Raw genomic sequence first — 23,771 nt, forward strand, 5'->3', positions numbered from 1 at the left:
GTATGAGGAGATTGAAATCATGCCAGGTATCTTTTCTTATCAAAATGGCATGAAACTGAAATTAATAGCGGGAAGAAAACTGGAAAATTCACAAACAGATGGAAATGAAGCAAACACTACTAAACAATCAATGGGTCAAAGAAGAAGTGAAAAAATATCTTGAGAAAAACAAAAATGGAAACACAACATACCAAAACTTATGGGATGTAGTGAAAGCAGTTTTAAGAGGGAAGTTCATAGGAATAAACACATTTTTTTAAAAAAGAATAATCTTAAATAAACAGCATAACTTTACACCTCAAGGAACTAGAAAAAGAAGAACAAATTAAGCCTAAAGTTAGCAGAAGGAAGGAAATAACACAGATCACAGAGGGAAAAATTGAAATAGAGACTAAAAAGACAATAGAAAAGATCAATGAAACTAAGAGCTGATTCTTTGAAAAAAGAAACTGGCAAATCTTTAGCTAGACTCAGAAAAAATGGGGAAAACTCAAATAAAATCACAAATGAAACTAGAGACATTACAAGTGATATCACAGTAATACAAAGAATCATAAGAGACTACTCTGAATAATTATAAACTAACAAATTGGATAACCTAGAATAAATGGATAAATCCCCAGAAACATACAATTTACCAAGACTAAATCATGAAGAAATGAAAAATCTTAACAGACCAATAACAAGTAAGGAAATTGAATCAGAAGTTTAAAAAAACAAAACAAAACAAACACCACCTCTCAACAAAGGAAAACTCAAGACCAGATGGTTTCACTGTGAATTTTACCAAACATTTAAAGAAGAATTAACACGATCCTTCTTAAACACTTCTAAAAAAACTGAAGAGGAGGGAAAACTCCAAATTCATTTTACAAGGTCAGTGTTATCCTGATACTGAATCCAGGTAAAGACATAAGAAAAGATAACTATAGGCCAATATCCTTGATGAATATAGGTGTAAAAATTCTTTTTTAAAAGATTTTATATATTCATTTGAGACACAGAGATACAGAAAGAGAGAGAGAGAGAGCATGAGCAGGGAGAGAGGCAGAGGGAGAGGGAGAAGCAGGCTCCCCGCTGAGCCAGGAGCCCGATGTGGGGCTCAATCCCAGGACCCTGGGATCATGACCTGAGCCGAAGGCAGATGCTTAACTATCTGAGCCACCCAGGTGCCCAGGTGTAAAAATTCTTAACAAAATACTAGCAAACTGAACTCAGCAGCACATTAAAAGGATCATATTCCATGATCAAGTTGGATTTATCCCTGGGATGCAAAGATGCTTCAACATATGTAAATCAATAAATATGATACATCACATTAATAGAATAAAAGATCAAAATCATATGATCATTTCAATAGATGCAGAAAATACATTTGAAAAAATTCAACATTCATTCATGACTAAAAACACAACAAACTGGATATGGGGGAACATATCTCAACATAATAAATGCCATATGACAAGCACACAGTTAACATTATACTTAATGTTGTAGGTTGGAAGATTTTTCTCCAAGAGCAGGAACAAGACAAGGGTGCCCACTCTCACCACCCCTATTTAACATAGTACTGGAAGTCTTAGACAGAGTAGTCAGGCAAGAAAAAGAAATAAAAGGCATCCAAATTTGAAAGGAAGAAGTAAATTGTCTCCATTTGCAGATGACATGATTTTAAGATATAGAATATCCTAGAGACTCCACCAAAAAACCCCACAAAACAGTTAGAACTAATCAACAAATTCAGTAAAGTTGCAGAATACAAAATCAACATACAGAAATCAGTAGCATCTCTGTACACTTACAGTGAAATATCTGAAAAAGAAATAAACAGTTCTACTTACAATAACATCAAAAACAATAAAATACTTAGGAATAAACTAAGTAGGTAAAATCTGTATATTGAAAACTACAAGACTTTGATGAAAGAAATTGAAGAGGATTTAAACAGATATCCCATGTTCATGGATTGGAAGAACTAATAATACTGTTAAAATGTTCATACTACCCAAAGCCCCCTATAGATTCAATGTAACTCCTATAAATATTCCAATGGCATTTTTTACAGATATAAAAAAAGACAATCCTCAAATTCTTTTGGAATGACAAAAACCCCGAATAGCCAAAGTCATCCTGAGAAAGATGAACAAAGCTGGAGGCATCATACTCCTTGATTTTAAACTGTATTCCAGAACTATATTACTCAATACAGTAGATAATTGGCATAAAAATAGACATATAGGCCAGTGGAGCAGAATTGAGAGCCCCCCCCCCAATAAACCTTCATGTATACAGTCAACCAATATTTGACAAGTATACTAAGTATACTCAATGGGAGAAAAAGACAGTCTCTTCAATAATGGTGCTGGGGAAATTGGATATGTACATGCAAAAGAAGGAAACTTGACTACTATCTTATATCACTCACAAAAATTAACTGAAAAGGGATTACAGACTTAAATGTAAGACCTGAAACCATAAAACCCCTAGAGGAAAATATAGGGAAAATGTTCTTTGACATTGGTCTTTGCAATGATTTTTGGGCTATGACACTTAAAGCACAAGCAACAAAAGCAAAAACAAACAAGTGGGACTACACCAAAATAAAAAGCATCTACACAGCAAATGAAACAATTAACAAAATGAAAAGGCAACCTATGGAATGGCAGAAAATACTTGCAAACTACATATCTGATAAAGGGTTAATGTCCAAAATATATAAGGAACTCTTACAACTCAATAGCACAAAAGCAAGTAATTCAGTCCAATTTTAGTATATGTGCTGCCAAAGCGAGCACAAAAAGCAAGTAATTCAATTAAAAAAATAGGCAGAGGACCTGAATAGACATTTTTCCAAAGAAGATATTCAAATGGTCCACAGGTACATGAAAAGGTGCTTAACATCACTAATTATTAGGGAGATACAAATCAAAACCACAATGAGATATCACCTTATAGCAGTTAGAATGACTACTATCAAAAAGACAAGAGATAGTAAATGCTGGTGAGGCTGTGAAGAAAAGGGAACACTTATGAACTGTTGGTAAGATCATAAATTGATTTAGCCACTATGGAAAACAGTATGGAGGTTCCTCCTTGTCCTTTGCTGGTTTTGGTACTATCTTTTCTATCATAAGTTCTTTTTTTCTTTCAAGATTTTATTTAAATTCAAATTAGCTCACATACAGTGTAGCATTCGTTTCAGGGGTAGAATCTAGTGATTCATCAGTTGCATATAACACCCAGTGCTCATTACATCAAGTACCTTCCTTAATCCCCATCACCCAATTACCCCACCCCCCCACCTCGCCTCCAGCAACCCTCAATTTGTTCCTTATATTTAAGAGTCTCTTATCGTTTGCCTCCCTCTCTGTCTTTATCTTATTTTTCCTTCCCTTCCTCTATGTTCATTCCTTTCTGTTTCTTAAATTCCAGAGTGAAATCATTTGGTATTTGTTATCTATCATAAGTTTTTAATTTTGGACAAGTCAAAGATGTCTTTTTCTTTATGAACTTTAACATTAATGTTATGTAAAGAAAGAACTTTCTTCAATATAGTAGAGAGATTCACTACATTTTCTCCTACTACTTCCTTAAGGGGTGGGAGAATGGGTGAAGGTGAGCAAAAGGTACAAACTTCCAGCTAAAAGATAAATAAATTCTGAGTATGTAAATCTACAGCATGGTGACTATATTTAATAACACTGTATTGTATATTTGAAAGTTGCTAAGAGAGTAGATCTTGAAAGTTCTCATCATAAGAAAAATTTGTAACTATATGAGGCTGAATAAGTTTAAGTAAACTTATACTAATGATTTCATAATATACACGTATATCAAATCATTATGTTGTATGCCTTAAATGTATACAATGTTATATGTCAATTACATCTCAATAAAAACAGAAAAAACTCATTTTCATTCATTTAATCCATATTTTCCTATATATTCTTTAACATGTTCATGGTAGTTAAAATCCCTTTGTACTAACTCAAGTAGCTAGAATACTTGTGAGTTTTCCTTATTATCTTTTTTTCTCTTGATTTATCAGTCATGTTTTCTGCATTCTCTTTATGTCTCACATTTTTTAATACATGCTGGATATTGTATATAAATGAACCATAGTGACTGAGGAAGTTGATATTTATTTTTCTCAGGAGGTGGTTCATCATTGCCTCCATGAGGCAGAGCTGGAAGGCTGATTACTTCAATCCAATCAGGGATTGAGCAGCTTTGGGCTATGTAGGTTTGGCTCTCCTAGGCTTTTGACCTCCATCACCATGGTTCTTTTATATATACAATAACCAGCACACACAATAAGAGCTGCTCTCCCATACTGTATAATATTGATATTACATAATTCCAACAGCAAAGTCATCTGATAATGGATTTCCCATATTTGTTTTGTATTCTATCTGAACATAGTATTTGCCTTTAACTTTGAGGCTACTTTTTATTTATTTTATTTTATTTTATTTTTATTTATTTGAGAGAGAGAATGAGAGAGAGAGAGAGAGAGCACATGAGAGGGGGGAGGGTCAGAGGGAGAAGCAGACTCCCTGCTGAGCAGGGAGCCCGATGTGGGACTCGATCCCGGGACTCCAGGATCATGACCTGAGCCGAAGGCAGTTGCTCAACCAACTGAGCCACCCAGGAGCCCGAGGCTACTTTTTAAAAAATATTTATTTATTTATTTATTTGAGAGAGAGAGCATGAGCAGGGGGAAGAACAGAGGGAGAGGGACAAACAGACTCTGTGCTGAGAGCCTGATACAGGGCTCAATCCTACGACCCTGAGGTCATGACCTGAGCTGCAATCAAGAGTTGGACGCTCAGTTGGTGACTGAGCCACCCAGGTGCCCCGAGGCTATTTTTGTCTCTTGGAAATACAGTGACCTATACCTGGTTTTAAAGACTGCAGTGATGATCATTAGTATGACTTTTCTTTAGAGACACAATTCATCAAGTTTGTGCTGAACAGCATTATTGGTTTTGTAAAAATTCCATTGTTTTACCAGAAAGTAGCTCACTATGCTTGCCTTGAAAATTAGATAAAAACATTGATGGATTATGTCATTATTTGTCAAATTTTCATAAATGCCGATTATTGGAGGAATAGACTGCCAGTCCAAAAAAAATACCAATTTTCAGAAATTCATCTTTGTACTTCCTATTGATTGATTGATTGATTGATGGCACTTATTTGAATTCTCTACATCAGCATAACTGATTCACATTTTTAATTTATACTGGAGTCCTATTCACAATTTAACCTTACATTTTTTTTAAGTTTTTATTTAAGTTCTTGTTAGTTAACATACAGTGTAATATTGGTTTCAGGTATATAATTTAGTAATTCAACACCTGGTGCTCATCACAACCAGTGCCCTCCTTAATCCCCATCACCCATTTAACCCAACCCCCATCCCACCACCCCTCTGATAACCATCAGTTTATTCTCTACAGTTAAGTAAGAGTCTGTTTCTTGGTTTGACTCTCTCTCCCCCATGCTCATTTGTTCTGTTTCTTAAATTCCACATATAAACGAGATCATATGGTATTTGTATTTCTCTGACTGACTTATTTCACTTAGCATAATACTCTCTAGCTCCACTCACGTTGCAAATAGAAAAATTTCATTCTTTTTTATGGCTGAGTAATATTCCATTGTATATCTCTACCACATCTTCTTCATCCATTCTTACATTTTTTAAGGTACATATTTTTTTCTTTTTGAATACTGCTTTTAAGCTTTCATGAACGGCTCTGAACCATTGATCTACTCTGAGAATTAGGGTTGTATTACAACACAATGCTGGTAAGAAAAACATGTAAAAATGGTCAATGTAAAAAATAGCATAGTTGTGATGAACTGTTAATGAGACAAATTACCCAATGAAGAAATACTAATAGAATTAACAAGGGATGCTTGTTGTTGGATACCAAACAGTCATCAAAGTGATCTTGTGGTGCCTACAACCTTGTAGGAAAGGGAAATTACCAAAAGCCTTGCAACATGATCATTGGGGGCCCACTGTCTTTAGGAATAAGTTTAGAGCCTTGCTAATACAGAGAACATATTTTCTTCCAATATGGTTTTAGATTAAAGCTTGCAAATTCATGCCCTGAGGGCTATATTGCATCACAAACATCTTTGGTCTGTACAGTATTTTTTAAAATTTTGAAATTTCATATAAAAATCTGGTACCTTTTGAACAAACAAAAATCACTCCCTCATGTCAACCACTGGCACTGGGTAGAAGTTGTTCTTAGTTAAAACCTGCATGCTCCAAATTGCCAGTTAGCATCACTTCTTATTTTGAAACACTTATGGGATGCCTGGGTGGCTCAGTTAATTAGGCATCTGCCTCCGGCCTGGTCATGATCCTGGGGTCCTGAGACCGAGTCCCACATTGGGTTCCCTGCTCAGCTGGGAGTCTGCTTCTCCCTCTCCCTCTGCCCCTTCCCCCTGTTTGTGCTCTCTCTCTCAAATAAATAAATAAAATCTTAAAAAAAAAAAGAAAGAAAGAAAGAAAAAAAACACTTGGCTTGCTTTATGCCCTAACATTACTTACCGGCTTCTGTAAGCACTTGTGGTTTTAACTTGCATTTTCCTGATTATTAGCAGAATTGAGCCTTTCCTGTTTTCTCTTTTGTGAATAGCCCATTTGCCTCTTATAATTTTTCTATTTTGTTAGTTTTTTCTTATTGATATACATATAGTCTGAATTAGTCCCTTGAGGTGTATATGTGTTGTGAAGGCTTTCTCCTAGTTTACACTGATTTTTCTTTTTTTTTTTTTAAGTTTGTGTTTTCTCCCCACTGTTTTTGCGCTCCTCTTTGTAATTATATTTCAGGTTCCTCCAAAATAAGGCCCCAGGAACCCCCAGGTTCAAATATGTCCCTGAGCTTGGTCCACTGCTGTCTTGTATTCATGCTTCGGTATTCGTTCACCAACATTAAACCCCAGGATAGAAGATGTGACACAGCAGGACTCCCTCTTCCATGGCAAGAGTCCTTTGCTGACTTGAGACGTGCCAGTGGCAGCCAACACAGAAAAAGGACTGGAACTTTCCCTTGGAACTGGACTGTGATAAGTGCCTTAGGAATCTCATCATCTTTTCCTTGAGCCCTCCCTCTAGTTTCTGAAGACAGAGTAGAAAATAATCTTCTCGGAAGGGACTGATAACAATTCCAAAAGACAAAACACATACTTCCAATGCACTGTGCTTTCAGATATCCTAGATTTAATTCAGCTGCCAAATGAGCTGATTGATGTATTCACCTCAATAAACAGGTAAGCCCACCTCCTTGAGGAAGCCCACCCTATTCTTGGCAGCAGGAGGGGCCCCTGAAAAACGGAAAGGACATAAGAACTCAGAGATCATCTGGAAATTCTTCCCCGGAAAGGCAATTTCATGAATGAGGTCTTCCGAGCAAATAACACCATCCTTCCCCAGGTGCTTCTCAATCACTGTGTTGTCAGTCAAAGGGATGGCTTTATTCTTCTTCCTCTTTTTTGTAAGTACCTCCATGCTCATCGTGGAGCCCAATAGGGGCTTGAACTCAGGACCCTGAGATCAAGACCAGAGCTGAGATCAAGAGTCAGAAGTTTAATCCACTGATCCACCCACATGCCCCAGGATGGTTTTATTCTTGACTTTGGCTTGTCCACGTTTCCAGATGAGTTCCCGGACAGACTTCAAATTTGGAAATCCCCAGGTCACATAAGGTTCATTTTTATATACGCAGCATTTTTATGGTCTGGGGGGATCACTCTGACAAAGACACCACTGAAAATCTTCAGGCAAAGCCTTGCAGGGGTCCTCTGCACTCATTAATCCTTTGGATGTGAACAACAAAGGCCAAGGAATGTTTATCTGGCACTTCTAAGCCATGATGTTTCACTTCTAGATGTCTGAGGCACACCCTGTCACGTTGCTACAGCCAGGAATTGTGGGAACCATTCCAGTCGCTTAAATTTGAGCTCTTTTATGTTCTTCTGCTCCTTCTTGTCTGAAAGTACCTGCTTTGCTTGAGTGGCTTTAAGGGCCTGATAAGCCTTCCTCCTTTTCAGGAGATTTTCTGGAACCAAAGGGATCTTTTTTCTTTGCTCTTGCTCCGCCATGTTTCCAAAGCTCTAAGCGTGCATTTCAATGAGTAGGAGTTTTATATTTTCTTGTAGTTCAATCTATTAAACCTCTCCCATATAGTTTGTGCTTAGTTTTTGAAATACCAAGAACCATTTTGGCAATATTTCAACAGCTTTACCTATATGACACAATGTTTTTTATATACATATATACAAATACGTTAAAATAATAAATATGACTAAATTATACAGCTGTAACTAGCTTTAAATATTGTAATTAAAATTGTACAATTAAAATAAGCATGCCAGCCAATGGTTTAAAAAAAAGTTTCACTTTGGTATTTATTTAGCTTTTGAGCTACTGAAATCAATGGCCAGAGTGAAGCAATTATCTGATGCTTGTGGGTGGCAACCTTGGAGAATCTCAGCCTCTTCCTCCATCCCACCCTATTTTTGTCTTTCATAGCAGATATTTATCTTAATGTGAGATTATATTATTTTCTTTATAATCATAATCTTAAAAAGCTTAAAATAGTACTAAATTTCGTGTGGAATAAAGCATATTCTCAGCATCTTACTGTCTTAGTGATTTCTACTTTAGCCTTAAGTATAATTATGTAAACTCTTATCTAGACTGTTGTTTTAACTTAGTGCTATCTAAAAATAATGAAAAAGGGAAAATATAGAGCCCAAATTAACCATAACTACCTCTGCTTTCTGAGGAAGGCAGAGTATTCATATCAGCGAAGAAAAAAAATCTCTCTATGGCTTCTTTCTCCTAACATACACTGGTGGAAGAGAGAGAAGGGTTCGAGAAATTCCAGTTTGGCAGAGCCTTTGGATATTCAAATGGAGTCCCAGCGCTTAGTTCTTCAGAGGAAGGGCCAGAGATTTGGGGGTGGAGGACAGAGAAGAAGAAAGAGGGGAAGAGAGGGCTAAGTAATTTGGCAGAAGGCTGGAGACTGAGCTGGTAAATATGTTCAAGGAACTTTTTAAGGAAAAAGATTGGAGATTCGAGATGACTCCACTCTCCCTGGTAATTCAGATCTTTGTTATAATCTGCTTTATATACACATGCTTTGTGTGAACAATGCTTTTGAGGAAAGGAAATCTGTTTTATGTGATGCAAGGAATAACAGGGACAGCATGTGTGGGATAGTGAGATGATCCTTCTATTGAACCAGCTCAGCTGTGAAAGATGATATGCACAAATAGGAATTGGGTGGCTTTGTGCTCCTCAAAGACATTGAGAAGAATGTGTGCCTTCACTCACCCTCAGCAAGGGGCTCAGGCAATGTTATTAGGATCTCCTGTCATCTGAGTGATACAAACTAAGGAAAAGAACAGGCAGCATATAGTGGTCACTTGTCTTTTGCAATTCTGAAGTCCAGGCAATGTTATTAGGATCTCCTGTCAGGTGAGGGATACAAGCTAGGGAAAAGAACAGGAAGCATTTAGCAATCACTTGTCCTTTGCAATTCTGAAGTCCAGCCAGGCACATATGTAACAGGGGGCAACAAATGTTTCCCTGGTCATTATTTGTTTGAAGCTCTTGAATTTATCCTCTGTGATCTTGCTACACTTTTGTTTTTTCTTTTCATTAGAAGATGTTCTCTCAACCTGCTTCCCGCCCATAAAACAATGGGGGCCTAGAGAGCTCTATTCATTTTGAACTGTCTCTATGCCTTTTCGTTAAAGCTTATGGTACTTTAGTAAGTATTTATCTTAAAAATGTTCTGGGTTCCCTATGAATGTTACTGGGTATCACACCATAGTAAAAACAAACAAACAACAACAAAAAAACTATATCCATATATTTTTTTTTCTAAAATGGGCTTCCCTTTGGGCCACAGGCAAGGCTGTTGTGGGAAAATATGCCCTTAATATTCTTAGAAAGTGCCTAGATGGGAGGGTCTACTAGATGCTGCCTTTAGTCTTATAAGGTTTTAACCAGGGATTTTTAGCCAAACCCTTGATTTAATCTTTACTCTGAGGTCATTTCTTACTTTGATAATGTTTTGCTGGCCTGAATGTCTGTCCTCAGTTTTCTATATTTCTTCTTTATCCTGCCTAAAAACTAAACAGTTCCTTGTTTAGTTAATCTCTCTCTTCCTGTATTTTATCAATGTGGCTAAGAGAAGCCAATTGTATTTTCAGTATTTTGCCTGGAAATCTCCTTATCCACATCAGCAAATTCAGAGCCATTGACTGGAGGCTTAAGAGGTGAGAAAGTGATGAAACCAAACAGTTCTGGAGCTGGGGCAGTTGTACATCAACCGGACAGGTGACACCCTCATTTGCTCAAATCAGTGAGTTCATTAGCTGCATCTCCTAGCTTCCATGATCCCACAGGTGATAGTGTGGCCAAAAAATTCTACCACTCTGTAACATAGCTTATTCTTTTTTATGAGCCTCCAAGGGCAATTTTCTCACTGTTATTCCAGGTTGATCAGACAGCTTCCTCAACGAACTTTCTCTTGCCACCCAGTATCAAAACCAATGACAGGGGTTTTAGGTTTTTGTTATAGCAGCAACCCACTTCCAGATACCAATTCTGTTTCGGATATCTGTTGTTATTGCTATGTAATAAACCAGCCTAGCATTTAGTAGCTTAAATCAATGTCCATTTTATTGCTCACAATTCTTTGAGTCAGGAATCTGGGCAAGGGTTTGTGGGAACAGTTCATCTCAGCTTTGGTGGGGTCAGGTGGGGCAGATAAGTTTGGAAAATCCATGCTGTCTGCCAGTTGGTGCTGGCTGTCAGCTTGGGCACCTTGGTTCTCCTCTGTTTGACCTCTTATCATCCAGGCCCATCTCTTTCCAGGTGGCCTCTCCAACAGGGTAGCCTGGACTTGTCTACATAGCAGTTGGCATCCAAGAGGGCAGAAACAGAAACTGCAAGGTGTCATAAGACCAAGAAATCACAGTTATCATTTGCACTGCATTTTATTGGTCAGAGAAAGTCACAGGGCCAGTCCAGATTCAAGGAAAGAGGAAAGAGACTTTATTTCTTTGTTGGCAAAGTCGCAAAGCAGAAGGGCATACAGGATGGGATGGATTGGTGTGACCATCTTTGGAAACAACCTAGCTCACAGATAGAAGCAAAACGATCATGAATCCACATACTCTCTGAGGCCACTGTATTTCATAATCCAACAATAAACCTGATGTTCAAGTTATCCTTAGCAATCTGGCTCATTAAGCCAAGTGAGGTCAGAAGGGAGGTAAGACGTTAAGCAGCCAACACAGACTGCTTTTACAATAATCCTCTATGTACCTGTTCGAACATTTCGAGAGACAAACCACCTCAGAAGGCGACCTGTTCCCTTGTTTTTTTTTTTTAAAGATTTTATTTATTTATTCATGAGAGAGAGAGAGGCAGAGGGAGAAGCAGGCTCCCAAGGAGCAGGGAGCCCGATGCGGGGCTCAATCCCAGGACCCCGAGATCATGACCTGAGCCGAAGGCAGAGGCTTAACTGTCTGAGCCACCCAGGCACCCAACCTGTTCCCTTGTTGAATGGCTCTAAATTCTAGAGAAGTTTTCCATTTGCGAAGGTGAAGCTGCCTTTCTGGACTCCTCCAATGGTCAGTTATCTGCCCCCCTGGAGCCACTCACAGGAAACCTACCCCCTTCCAAGTATGGCTGACCATATCCAGATTTAGATATTTTAAGATTTTAAATTTAGACATTTTAAGATAGACTTCTTGACCCAAACTTAACATCCACCAATGTCTTTACTTGTCTATCCCAAATCGTGATTTCCAGAAACATGTGTTTATGTGTATAACATGTAACTCATAGAATGAATTTTGCTCAGTATGATATGTTTAAGAAGAGCATGTAAGAGATTATAGGAAATTTTAAAATATCTGACAATGGAAGTAAACAAGCCGTTTACTGAAAGTGGATTAAACCTTTGCCTGGCTTAACTATTCAGTTTGATCTTAGGGATATCCAGTGCTTGAAATTTGTCTTGTCACAACTCTTTCATAACTTATTTGCCGTTTACCAAAATAATTATCTAAATGTAGCATCTTCTAGAGCTGGTATTCAGTAGAGGGTGCAAGCAGCTGAGTAGTAATACACAAATTCTAAGAAAAGCTGAAGGCAAAGTTTGTTGTTATAACTGTTAAAAAAAACAGCCCAGATACAACAAAGTTGGTTTGATGCCTTGTGTGCCAAAATGAAAAATATGGAGCATGTATGACTGGCTGGAGAATCATTTCTCTCTGTGGATGGTGCTTAAGTAAGAAGGTGCCTCAGACCCAAAATTAGGATGAAGCTTTTACTAGTCAGGGCAGGTGGCTATAAAAAGATAAGAATAATGAAAAACTACAACCAACAAGTAGAACAAGAACTTAATCACAGCCTTGTTGACCCACAACAAGGGGTCATGTCTGATATGCCTTAGTCATGTCTTATCTTATTAAGACAACAACCCCAAATTTTCCTGACAACAGTTTTTTTTTGGTGCCAATATTTTGGGGGTTTTTTTGCCTCTGAGTACCAGCCCCCTAATAAAATCAGAAAGCTTTCAAATGTGTGCGTCTGTTTATTTTATAAATAGAAATATATTTGGGGATATATGAAAGGAGCAAAGTATTTATTTCACCACACAGGAAAGGACTTTAAAAATATTCATTGTTGTATAATGGTTTTTAAAGCATTAAAGCGGGACAGATGCTTTGAATTTATGAAGACTAACACATATATAATTAATGACTTTCCTCTTCTATTTGTATTGTACTTGCTTAGATTTGTTTAGGCTTAGTGAAAAGGCTATATAGAGGGGAAAAAAACAGTGTGCGTAAGTAATAATAAAGATATAATGGGGACTATTAGAGAATCAAAAATAGTCCTCTGTATACAATTAGTTTGAAGATAGTTCCAGATATTTCTCTACATTCACCTTTCATCATTAGTGCATAAGTGATGTGAGAAGATCTTTTTCTTTTTTTTAAGATTTTATTTATTTATTTGACAGAGGGAGAGACAGCAAGAGAGGGAACAAAAGCAGGGGGAGCAGGCTTCCCACGGAGCAGGGAGCCCGATGCGGGGCTCGATCCCAGGACCCTGGGACCATGACCTGAGCCAAAGGCAGACGCTTAACGACTGAGCCACCCAGGCGCCCCGAGAAGATCTTTAAAATTGGATAAACCAAATGTGTACTGGTTGAACATAAAAAAGTGAGAAAACATAATTTTCCTAAATACATAACAGAGGATAGAAGATGGTCAGAATTACAGAAATCTTTCTAAAAATTGATTCTGAAAACAGTGGTGATGGTTGTACAACAACGTGAATATACTAAATGCCTCCGACTTGTATACTTTAAAATAGTTAAAATGGTAAGTTTTGTTTTATGTATTTTACCATAATTTAAAAAATGCCCCTTCAAAATAAAACCCATAATACACCCAAATATGCCTAAAAACCTCCTTGGGTAGGACCCTAAAATCTAGCAGATTTTACACAGAAAGGAAAAAGGATAATCTCACATTGAATTTGCTGGGATTCCCCATCCTTTTCTTTGTTGACAACTTGCAAAATGTTTGCTAACTTCTGGGCAAGTGTGAGTTCAGTTGACGCAAGCAACAAAGAAGTGATGTGCACTTGGGCCCAGGCAGACATGTTCTCAGGGTATCTTTGGAAATTTAATTGGTCTAAGTTCACTGTTGAACCAGTTGCAGACAGGAGCAGGCAAGTGCAAGGGCTACTGATGCTCAGAGTGTCCAGAGAGTCAGCTGATTGTAAACGAGACTGTCACAAGTGGCCCTTTATGCGAGTCCCTGCTGGTCACACAGAAAGACAATCCCCCATTCATTTGTTCCTTTGGATGTTTATGGTCTTGGGGCCTTTTGGATTTTTGTTGCTACAGATGACAGAAAATAGGAATGGGTGAATCTGATAGTAGGATTTTCTTTAGGAAAAAGTCAGGTTAAAAATAAAATAACAACAGCATCAAATGGGAAAGATAGACAACACCAGGCAGTGTATGTCCTGAGCAACTAATTCCAGATTTTATCTTAAAATGTAGGCTGACCTAGCATAACTCCAGGCCTGGTGACAAACTCTATTATATGATCACAGACTGTGAGAGGAATAACTGAGATCACCTGATATTCTGGCTTTCTCATAATTACCAGACACCTCAGTTGATGTTGTTGGAACCCAGGTTGGGGAGGAGCATGATGGTTCTTTGGTAGAGAAGTTTCTACGTTCACCACAATGGGGAAGTGCAAATAGGAAGGGTTTGTATCATTGTGGGTTGGGATGCTAATCAGTTTGTGCCACTAGGGGGGGACAGGCTAACTACAAGAAGCTATCACAAGACTGTCCGGGGTATTCTCTAAAGCACTGTGTCTCAAACTTTAATGTATGTATAGATTAAGTGAGGAGCCTGTCAAAATACAGTCTTTGATTCCGTAGATTGTATATTCCTAACAAGCTTCTAGGTGATGCTCATGCTGTTGGTCTGAGGATCACACTTCATGTAGAAAGACTCTAAAAAACTTAGGGTCAACTAGGGGAGACAAGCATGATTCCAGTTGGATCTAGTATTTCTACTAATGGATTGAAAGTTTAAAAATCTAACTTTTGATCTAAAGAATTGATTACAAACATGAAATTCTAACTTTAACAAAGTGCTCTGAAATCATTCATGCATATGTCTTAGGCTAGAGCTAGTGGATTTCAGCTGGAAGAAGGATGACTTCCAAGAGGGCGTTCAGAAATGTAAAGAGGGTGTTATTGGTTGCTATGAAAACATAGAAACGCTACTGTGATTTAGTGCTTGGAGGCCCAAGACTCTCATCATCTGATAATATGTAAGAGAGTTCTGAACAAAGAATTATCCCAACCAAAATGCCAAGAGAGCCCCCATTAAGATATCTGACCAACACTAGTGGAGACAAATGCTGTACCCATTACCTGAAACCTCAGCCAATTAGTTCTTTGGACATATTTTTAAATGCAGAGCCTGGAACAGTACACTCTACCCATGTGCTTTAGCTCATCTTTTTAGAGTTTTGGCTGCCTTTAGGATTTTCCAGTGGGAAGTGAGGCCTTTCTGTCTAGTGTTTCACATGCAGTACCATAGCTTGATAAAGTCATGGCCATTCTCACAACAGAGAATGAACCCAACAGGAAGGACTTCAGAAAGTCCTACAGAGTCTGGATTCATCAACATTCTGTGTGAAAAATCAGAAAAAGGAACTTCCAGGGTCCCCCTTGAGGTGATGACACTCTGCTGCTGATGGTGCTCACCTTCCTCCAAACATGGGGCTATGACCATTGTGCCTAACTCCAAACACAAATGCCTCCAATGCTTGCGGGTCTATCAAATTCCCACCAAATTCTTCCGCAAAAGGGAGAGTCCCACAGTCCTAGATTTGTTGGCCATGAAAACCTTTTCTAAGGTTCAAAACAGATTCTGACCTCTGATCCCAACAGATAATAGTTGAACATTACCATGAGTGTATTAGAAATTCTTGAGGTAACTTAGTTATGGCAAAAAAAAAAAAAAATACAGATAGGAGAAATAAAATAGGGAAATAAAGAAGTAACCTAGGGCAGTGTTCAGAAAGAAAAGAAGGAAAACCCAAATCAACTTAACATGGTAGAAAGGAGGACTTCACAACTGTTACTTCAGAGACTAAAAAAAAGATGAAATAATAGATATTGCAATAAACATATTCAATACAGTATAAGGAAAAAATTGTATAGCTTTTTGAGGTTCCATATAAAGTTCAAGAGATGGGCAACCTCTGAAAGGATTTGGAAGGGTCAGTCTGATTCCGTCTGGGAAAAGCTTTCTTCATCCTGGCTTGGTCTTGGGTATTGCTAGATAGATGGGAAATGTGTCTTGCACCCCAGGGGAGCAGTTTCTGTGCCAAGACACCAAGTCCCCCGTGACCACACTGCAATGACCTGAAGGAGATACTCTGTCACTGATAACTGCATTCTAAGAACTCTGAGATCAGTAAATGTTGACCCGATAAAAAATTAATTACATAAGTAAAGTAATGTGCACATAACACCCCTAATCATCTGTACACATGAAGATGTTCAGTCTTTCAAGTGTTATTAAACAACAATAACAACAACAACAACAATAATTCTTATGGGGCACCTGGGTGGCTCATTTGGTTAAGTGACCAACTCTTGATCTCAGCTCAGGTCTTGATCTCAGGGTGGTGAGTTCAAGCCCTGCACTGGGCTCCACCCTGGTGCGGAGCCTACTTAAAAAAAATAATTCCCTAATGCAGGCTCCCTGGAGTGCTGGAAAGCTGGCTGATTTTCAGGGCCCTGGGCACCGGCCCGGGATGAGAACTGGCTGCACTGAAGCCAACTTCGCTTCAAGAACTAGGAGCTCTCCATGTTGGTGAATGCTCTCTTAAAACTGCCCGTGGACGTTCTTCTGAAATGGTGCCATGAACCCCACTGCATGAGCCTTAACAAGAATTTGACAGGATTTCCTTTACAGGACAAGCTTTCACCGGCAGCTCTGAGCCCTGGAAGGAACTTCGGGGCAGGAGAAAGGCCTGCATAGAAGGCTGTGTCTGCTTTGCTCTGCTTCGTGGTTCACTTCTGTTAAGTTCTGTACCTGGGTTACAGCAGGTAGGTGCGTGCGTGCGTGCGTGTGTGTGTGTGAATGCGTGCACGCGCGTGTCCTTCCTGTCAACCTGTAAGCTACCTGCGATGATACAGGCCACAGTTTGGAAGTGCAGAGAACATGTCATTTCTTATTTTGTTTACATAATTTCTTGCCTCCTTTCAATACTTCCCATTTCTCGCAGGGAAACAAAGCAAACAAACCAACAGAACCCAGCTAAAAGGCCCATCGAGTGTAAACCTTAGATGCACACAATACTTTTAACCATCCTGTGGGTACTGCTCAGCCTTCCAGTTTCCTTCTGACCAGGTATTCTCATCTGCTGTGGTCTTCCACTAGGTCCTGGTGATACCTGATTGGCTGTCTGATTGCTGGGCTCCCTGCTGGCTTCTGAGCTGAGGCCTGAGCTGGTAGATTTGTGGTGGGACCTGCAACCTCAAGAGCCATTCCCATGGGGCATAGTCCCCGAGGCCCTGCTTCTCCTCCATCTCACTTCTCCTCCATCTAAGAGCACATAGTGCCCTGCATGCAACCCCTTTGTGCCCTCTGCAGCCTGGCCTCATCCCACCACCATTGACTCAGGGCCAGCCCTGTGGATCTCAGCTCAGGGCTGGGATTGGATAACTCCCTGGCTGACCACTCTGCTCAGTACTCCTAAGTAGGCTGGACCATCTCATGTTGGTTCAAAGGACCCCACTCGGCTGCTCCCTGCAGAGCCCACGCATTCTGCATCCCTTCCTGCTGGAACTTCGTGAAGTAGGCTCAGCACCTACATCAGGTTGACCATTTGGCCAGATCCTTCTTGCTCGTCTTCTATCATCCTCCTTCAGAGGGAAGGAGGTAGGCTTTCTTTTGCATCTCCTCTCTGAGAGCCTTTTTCTGCCAGACTGAACGAAGTCCCAATGCTCAGCAGAGACAGATGGTAAGACTCTCTTCTCTCTTCACTTTAGGAAATGGTTTAACCTGCAAGTCAGGTGTAGGCCATTTGAATGGCAGGCAAAAAAAAAAAAATCAACCAAATCCACAAAACCTGGATTTCAAGCCTAGTATCTTGCCAAAGAGGGCACATACCTGGCAATAAGCCTTTTGACTCTCCTTCAAGGTGTGAGAAGTTCGAATGGAATATGGCTTAAGGATAAAATGCATTGGTTTTATATTTGTAGAATACTGTGTTTCATTACAAATGCTTTATAGGGTCTTGCAGGAGAAAACAAGACCAAGCAACAAAGAAATATATAATTCAGCACCTATAATGGACAAAGAGAACCATTTCCTAAAGAACAGGTTTTCCATCACAAATTAGGTAGTAATCATATTTTGAATATCATCTGTATGTTTGACTCGGCCTGCACAATTAGAATGTTGATTGCCACTTGTACATGTATTTGGATTTGCCAGTAATTCTCCTGTCCTCTTTTCAACCTACCACTACTAATTTATGTTGACCCTCAAAAAAGAAAATGAGGACTTGAATGTCGGGGCATGTGACTTGCATTCTAGGACATATTGTAACTTCCAGAGCACTGACTCAGCAATCTAATGGTTTAGGCTTCATACTCCTGACAGCTGTTTATTTCTTTCAATGTAATTTCAGAGGAAAATATCCAGAAGGGATTTGCTGCCCTAGATCTATCAGAAAACATATTTTAAGATATTCCGTAGTTTTATAATACAAAAATTGAACACTAAACAATCATATCATAAAAGGGTTATAATTTCAGGAGCAGTTTATCTAAAATCAGGCAGAAAGGTGTTTAAAGCACACACCTGAAACTTTGCAGAGATTTAATGAGATAATGCATGGGAACCATAAAAGCTAAGAAATGTTTCCAATACCATTTGGAGGCAATCAGGGAATAACAGAATTTGAAAGAAACTTCAAGATTATCTGGGTCAGATCTCTGTTTTCTGCACCTAGAAAAGTTTACTTGACTTTTAGTTAGAATAAGTAGGTCCGCTCAAAGGTCAGAAATCCTTGGGATCACAGTCAGTGACTGCAAAAGGAAACCATATATACATATATAATGGAATATTATGTAACCATGAAAAAGAATGAAAGCTTGCCATTTGCAACAACATGGATAGATCTTTCTTTTTTTTCTTTTTCTTTTTCTCTCTTCCTTCCTTCCTTCTTCCTCACTCTCTTCCTTCCTCTCTTCCCCTCTCCCTCCCTCCCTCCCCCTTCCCTCCATTCTCTTTCTCCCTCCCTTCTTTCTCTCTCTCTCTTCCTCTCTCTCTTTCTCTCTTCCTCTTTCTTCCTTCTTTTCTTTCTTTCTTTCTTCCTTCCTTCTTCCTTTCCAGTTTAGCTCTTTTATTTTTAAAAAATTTTTTATTGTTATGTTAATCACCATACATTACATCATTAGTTTTTGATGTAGTGTTCCATGATTCATTGTTTGTGTATAACACCCAGTGCTCCATGCAGAGTGTGCCCTCTTTAATACCCATCACCAGGCTAACCCATCCTCCCACCCCCTCCCTCCAGTTTAGCTCTTTTAATCAGCCAGCCAGCTTGCTAGCAACAAGGGACAGTTTCTGTTGAGGAGGTCCTATGGAGCAGGAATGTGGTCACCAGTGACCTCTGTCTTATCCAGAGCCGCAGTAGAAAGTTGCTTGTTCATTTTTGCTTTAGCCTAGTTGTAATTCCCGGAATCAAAATAGTTTTGCCTGTTCTGCAATTGTCTTCTTAAGAAATCTGAACCTCCAGGCTTTTGCCCAGATGGGGATTTTGCTTTTAATTTTGCTTCTTCAGCTTTCTCTGGACTAGTCACTTTATCTTCTGTTTCCTTCTGCTTCTCCACGGAGGCTGCCTCAGGGACTTCTGTGGACATACAGCTCCTTCTTACCCCACTTCTCTGGCTCTGCCAACATGGATGGATCTTGAAGTCTTTATTAAATAGGTCAGGCCAATAAAGACAAATATTCTATGATCTCACTTGTATGTGAAATCTAAAACAAAGCAAAAAAAAAGAAACAAAACCTAAAAGCAAACTACTAGATGCAGAGAACAGGCTGGGGGTTGCCAGAGGTGGATGGTGTGGCATGAGTGAAATGGGTGAAGGTGGCCAAAAGATACCAACTTCCTCTTATAAAATAAGTCATGGGAGTGTAATGTACAGCGTGGTGACTATAGTTAATAATACTGCATTGTATATTTGAAAATTGCTAATAGAGTAGATCTTAAAAATTCTCATCACAAGAAAAAAAATTTGTAACTCTGTGTGGTAATGGATGTTAACTAGACTTATTGTGGTGATCATTTTGTAATGTATACAAATATTGAATTATTATATTACACCTGAAATGAATATAATGTTATATGTCAATTATACCTCAATTAAAATAAATCCCAATTCTTAATTCCTGGTATATAGGAAAGCAAGTGACTCAAAATTCATATATTAAGCTTATGCCCTGCAATCTTCCTACAATCACTAGTTTGTTCTAGGAATTTGTTTTGTTGCTGTTGTTAATTAATTGAGGTTTTCCTACATAAATAATCATGTCATCTGTAAACAAAGACAATTTTATTTCTTCCTTTCCAATCTGCATACTTTCTATTTTTCTTTTTCATCTTATTGCATCAGTGAGGGCTTCCAGTATGTTGTTGAATAGGAGTGGGAAGACGGGACATTTATGGTTTTTTCCCCTATCCTGGGGGGAAAAGCATCTAGTTTCTCACCATTGAGTATTATGTAGAATTTTTATAGATATTCTTTATCAGTTTGAGGAAGTTCCCTTCATTCCTAGTTTGCTGAGAATTTTTATCTTGAATGGATGTTGGATTTTGTCAGATGCTTCTTCTGCATCTATTGATACGATCATGTTTTTTTCTTCTTTAGCCTCTTGATGTGATAGATTACATTAATTGATTTTCAAATACTGAATCAGTATTGTATTCTGGAATAAATGCCAGTTGATCATGGTGTATAATTCTTTCTATACATTGTTGAATTTGACTTGCTATTTTTTTTTTTAGTATTTTTGCATGTATGTTCATGAGGGATGTTGATCTGTAATTTTACATCCTCAAAGTATCTTTGTCTAGTTTTGGTATTAACGTCATGCTGGTTTCATAGAATGAGTTAGGAAGTGTTCTCTTTGCTTTGATTTTCTGGAATAGATTATAGAGTATTGATATCACTTCTTACTTAAATGATTAATAGAATTCACCCATGAAACCATTTGAGTTGGATGCTTTCTGTTTTGAAGTTTATTTATGAACTCAACTTCTTTAATAGATGTAGAACTATTCAGATATCTATTTCTCATTGTGTGAGTTTTGATAGATTTTGTCTTTCAAGGAGTAGGTCCATTTCATCTAAGTTGTCAAATATCTGAGCATAATACTTTTTAATTTGAGTATAACTAACACACAGTGATAAATTAGTTTCAGGTGTACAATATAATGATTCAACAATTCTATACATTTCTCTGTGTTCATCAAGATAGGTGTACTCTTAATCCCTGTATCTATTTCACCCATCCCTCTACTCACCTCCCTTCTGGCAACCCCCAGTTTGTTCTCTGTATTGAAAAGCCTATATTTTTCTTTGCCTTTTTTTCTCCAATTAATGGATAAAGAAGATGTGTGTATATATCCATTCATCTATCAATGGGCACTTGGGTTGCTTCCGTATTTTGGCTATTATAATAATGCTGCAATAAACATAGGGGTGCATATATCTCTTTGAATTAGTGTTTTCATTTTCTTCTGGTAAATACCCAGTATGGAATTACTGGGTCATATGGTAATTCTATTTAAAAAATTTGTAGGACCCTCCATACTGTTTTTCACAGTGGCTGCACCAATTTACATTCCCATCAATAGTGCATGAGGGTTCCTTTTCTCCACATTATCACTAATTACTGTTATTTCCTGTCTTTTTGATTCTAGCCATTCTAACAGGTGTATGGTGATATCTCATTGTGGTTTTGATTTGTTTGTATTTTTCTGTTAATTACTGATGTTGAGCATTTTTTTGAGCATTTTTTTCATGTATCTATCGGCTATCTCTTTGTCTCCTTTGGACAAATGTCCATTCAGATCCTTTGCCCACTTTGATTGGATTATTTGTTGTGTGTGCGTGTGTGTGTGTGTGTATTGAGTTACATAAGGTGCATAGGTTCTTTATATATTTTGGATATTAAGCCCTTATCAGATATACCACTTGCAAATATCATCCAGGTTGCCTTTCCCTCTTATCTACTTTAAAGCGTATAGTTCAGCAATTCTAAGTATATTCACACTGTTTTGAAACAAATACTCAGAAATTTTCATTTTGCCAATCTGAATCCTTTGATGCACAAAGTTTGAAGTTTGATGTGGTCCCATTTGTCTATTTTTGCTTTGGTTGCCTGTGTGCTTTTGTTGTTGTATCCAAGAAATCATTGCCAAACCCAGTGCCATGAAGTTTTCCCTATGTCTTCTTCTAGAAATTTTATAGTTTTATGTCTTACATTTAAGTCTTTAATCCATTTTGAGTTAACTTTTGTATGTGGTGTAATATTGTGACTTATAATAAATATATATTCAGTTTTCATCTCCTTTCCTAACAGGAAGCTACTAAAATCCTTGGCATTTCCTAAGTGGTAAGAGTGATAAAGGTGAATGGTGCATCTTTTGTTTTTTATAAAAAACCCCTTTCAACCACACCTGAGTTTCTGTTAATGAGATGATTTTTGGGAAGCCTCTAAGGATGGGACGGGTACTGTTTGCCAGGGGAATCAACCGCGTGATCAGAGGATTAGAACTGTCAGCCCTATCTCTTGACCTCCAAAGAAGGGAAAGGGGCTAGAGATTAACTTAATCAACCATGGACAAATGATTTAATCAATCATGCCTATGTAATAAAGCCTCCATAAAAATTCTAACTGAAAGGGTTTGGAGAGCTTCCGGTTTGGTGAACACATGGATGTAGGTACTAGAAGTGTAGTGTGCCTGGAGAGGGCATGGAAGCTCCACAACCCTCCCCACATACCAGTCCTATGCATCTATTCCAACGGGCTGTTCCTGAGTTGTATCCTTTATAATAAACTGGTAAATAAAAGTAAGTGTTTCCCTGAGTTCTGTGAGCCGCTCTAGCCGATTGCTGAACCTGAGAAGGGGATCATGGGAAACTTCAATTTACAGCCAGTTAGTCAGAAGCACAGGTGATAACTTGGAGTTGTGACTGGTGTATGAGGTGTGAGACTGAGCCCTTAACTTGTGGGGTCTGGGCTAACTACAGGCAGTTAGTGCCAGAACTGAGGTAAGTTGTAGGACACCAATCAATCAGCATCTGCTGAGAACTGGAGAAGTGGCTGGTGTGGGAAAACCAATACATTGGGTGGCTGGCCAGAAGTGTTGTGGGTGAGAGTAGTTGAGAAAAAAAACAAAGGGGTGTTTTAATGGTGTAAGATAAGGGTTCATTCTTTTGCATATGGATATCCAGTTCTCCAACACCATTTGTTGAAGAGATTATCCTTTCCCCATGAAGTGGTCTTGGCACTCTTGTTGAGGATCTTGTTGAACATATATGTAAAGGTATATTTCTGGGATTTCTATTCTATTTTAGAGGTCTATTTGTCTGTCTTTATGCCAATACCATGCTATTCTGATTACTATACCTTTGTACTACATTTGGAAATCAGGAAGTGGGACTCCTCCAACTTTTTCCTTCATTTTTTCAAAATTGTTTCGGCTATTCAGGATCCCTTGAGATTCCATATGAATTTTAAGATAAAATTTTCTATTTCCGCAAAAAAAATGCCACGGGATTTAGATAGGGGTTGCATTGAATCTGTAGATCATTTTGGATAGTAGGGACATCTTAACAATATTAAGTCTTCCAATCCATGAACATAGGATGTCTTTCTATGTATGCCCACTCCATTTTGTGTCTTCTTTAACTTTTTTCAGCAATGCTTTGTAATTTTCAGTGTATAAGTCTTTCGCCTCAGGTTTATTCCTAAATATTTTATTCTTTTCAGTGCTATTGTAATTGAATTGTTGAATTCATTTATTAGTTCTAACAGGTTTGTTTATTTGTTTGTTTTTTGATGGAGTGTAGGGTTTTCTACATATAA

General features: G+C 38.3%; 2 pseudogenes; both read right to left on the reverse strand.

The window, feature by feature from the left end:
- Window positions 1–6,840: 6,840 nt before the first annotated feature.
- LOC102730311 (large ribosomal subunit protein uL30-like) lies at window positions 6,841–8,124 on the reverse strand (annotated as a pseudogene).
- An 11,078-nt stretch (window positions 8,125–19,202) lies between these two features.
- On the reverse strand, window positions 19,203–19,534 carry LOC102730003 (cAMP-regulated phosphoprotein 19 pseudogene; annotated as a pseudogene).
- Between the last annotated feature and the right edge of the window lie 4,237 nt (window positions 19,535–23,771).

Source organism: Leptonychotes weddellii, chromosome 9 (assembly GCF_054177405.1).
Source record: "Leptonychotes weddellii isolate Sample4059 chromosome 9, ASM5417740v2, whole genome shotgun sequence".
NCBI classification, from domain to species: Eukaryota; Metazoa; Chordata; class Mammalia; order Carnivora; family Phocidae; genus Leptonychotes; species Leptonychotes weddellii.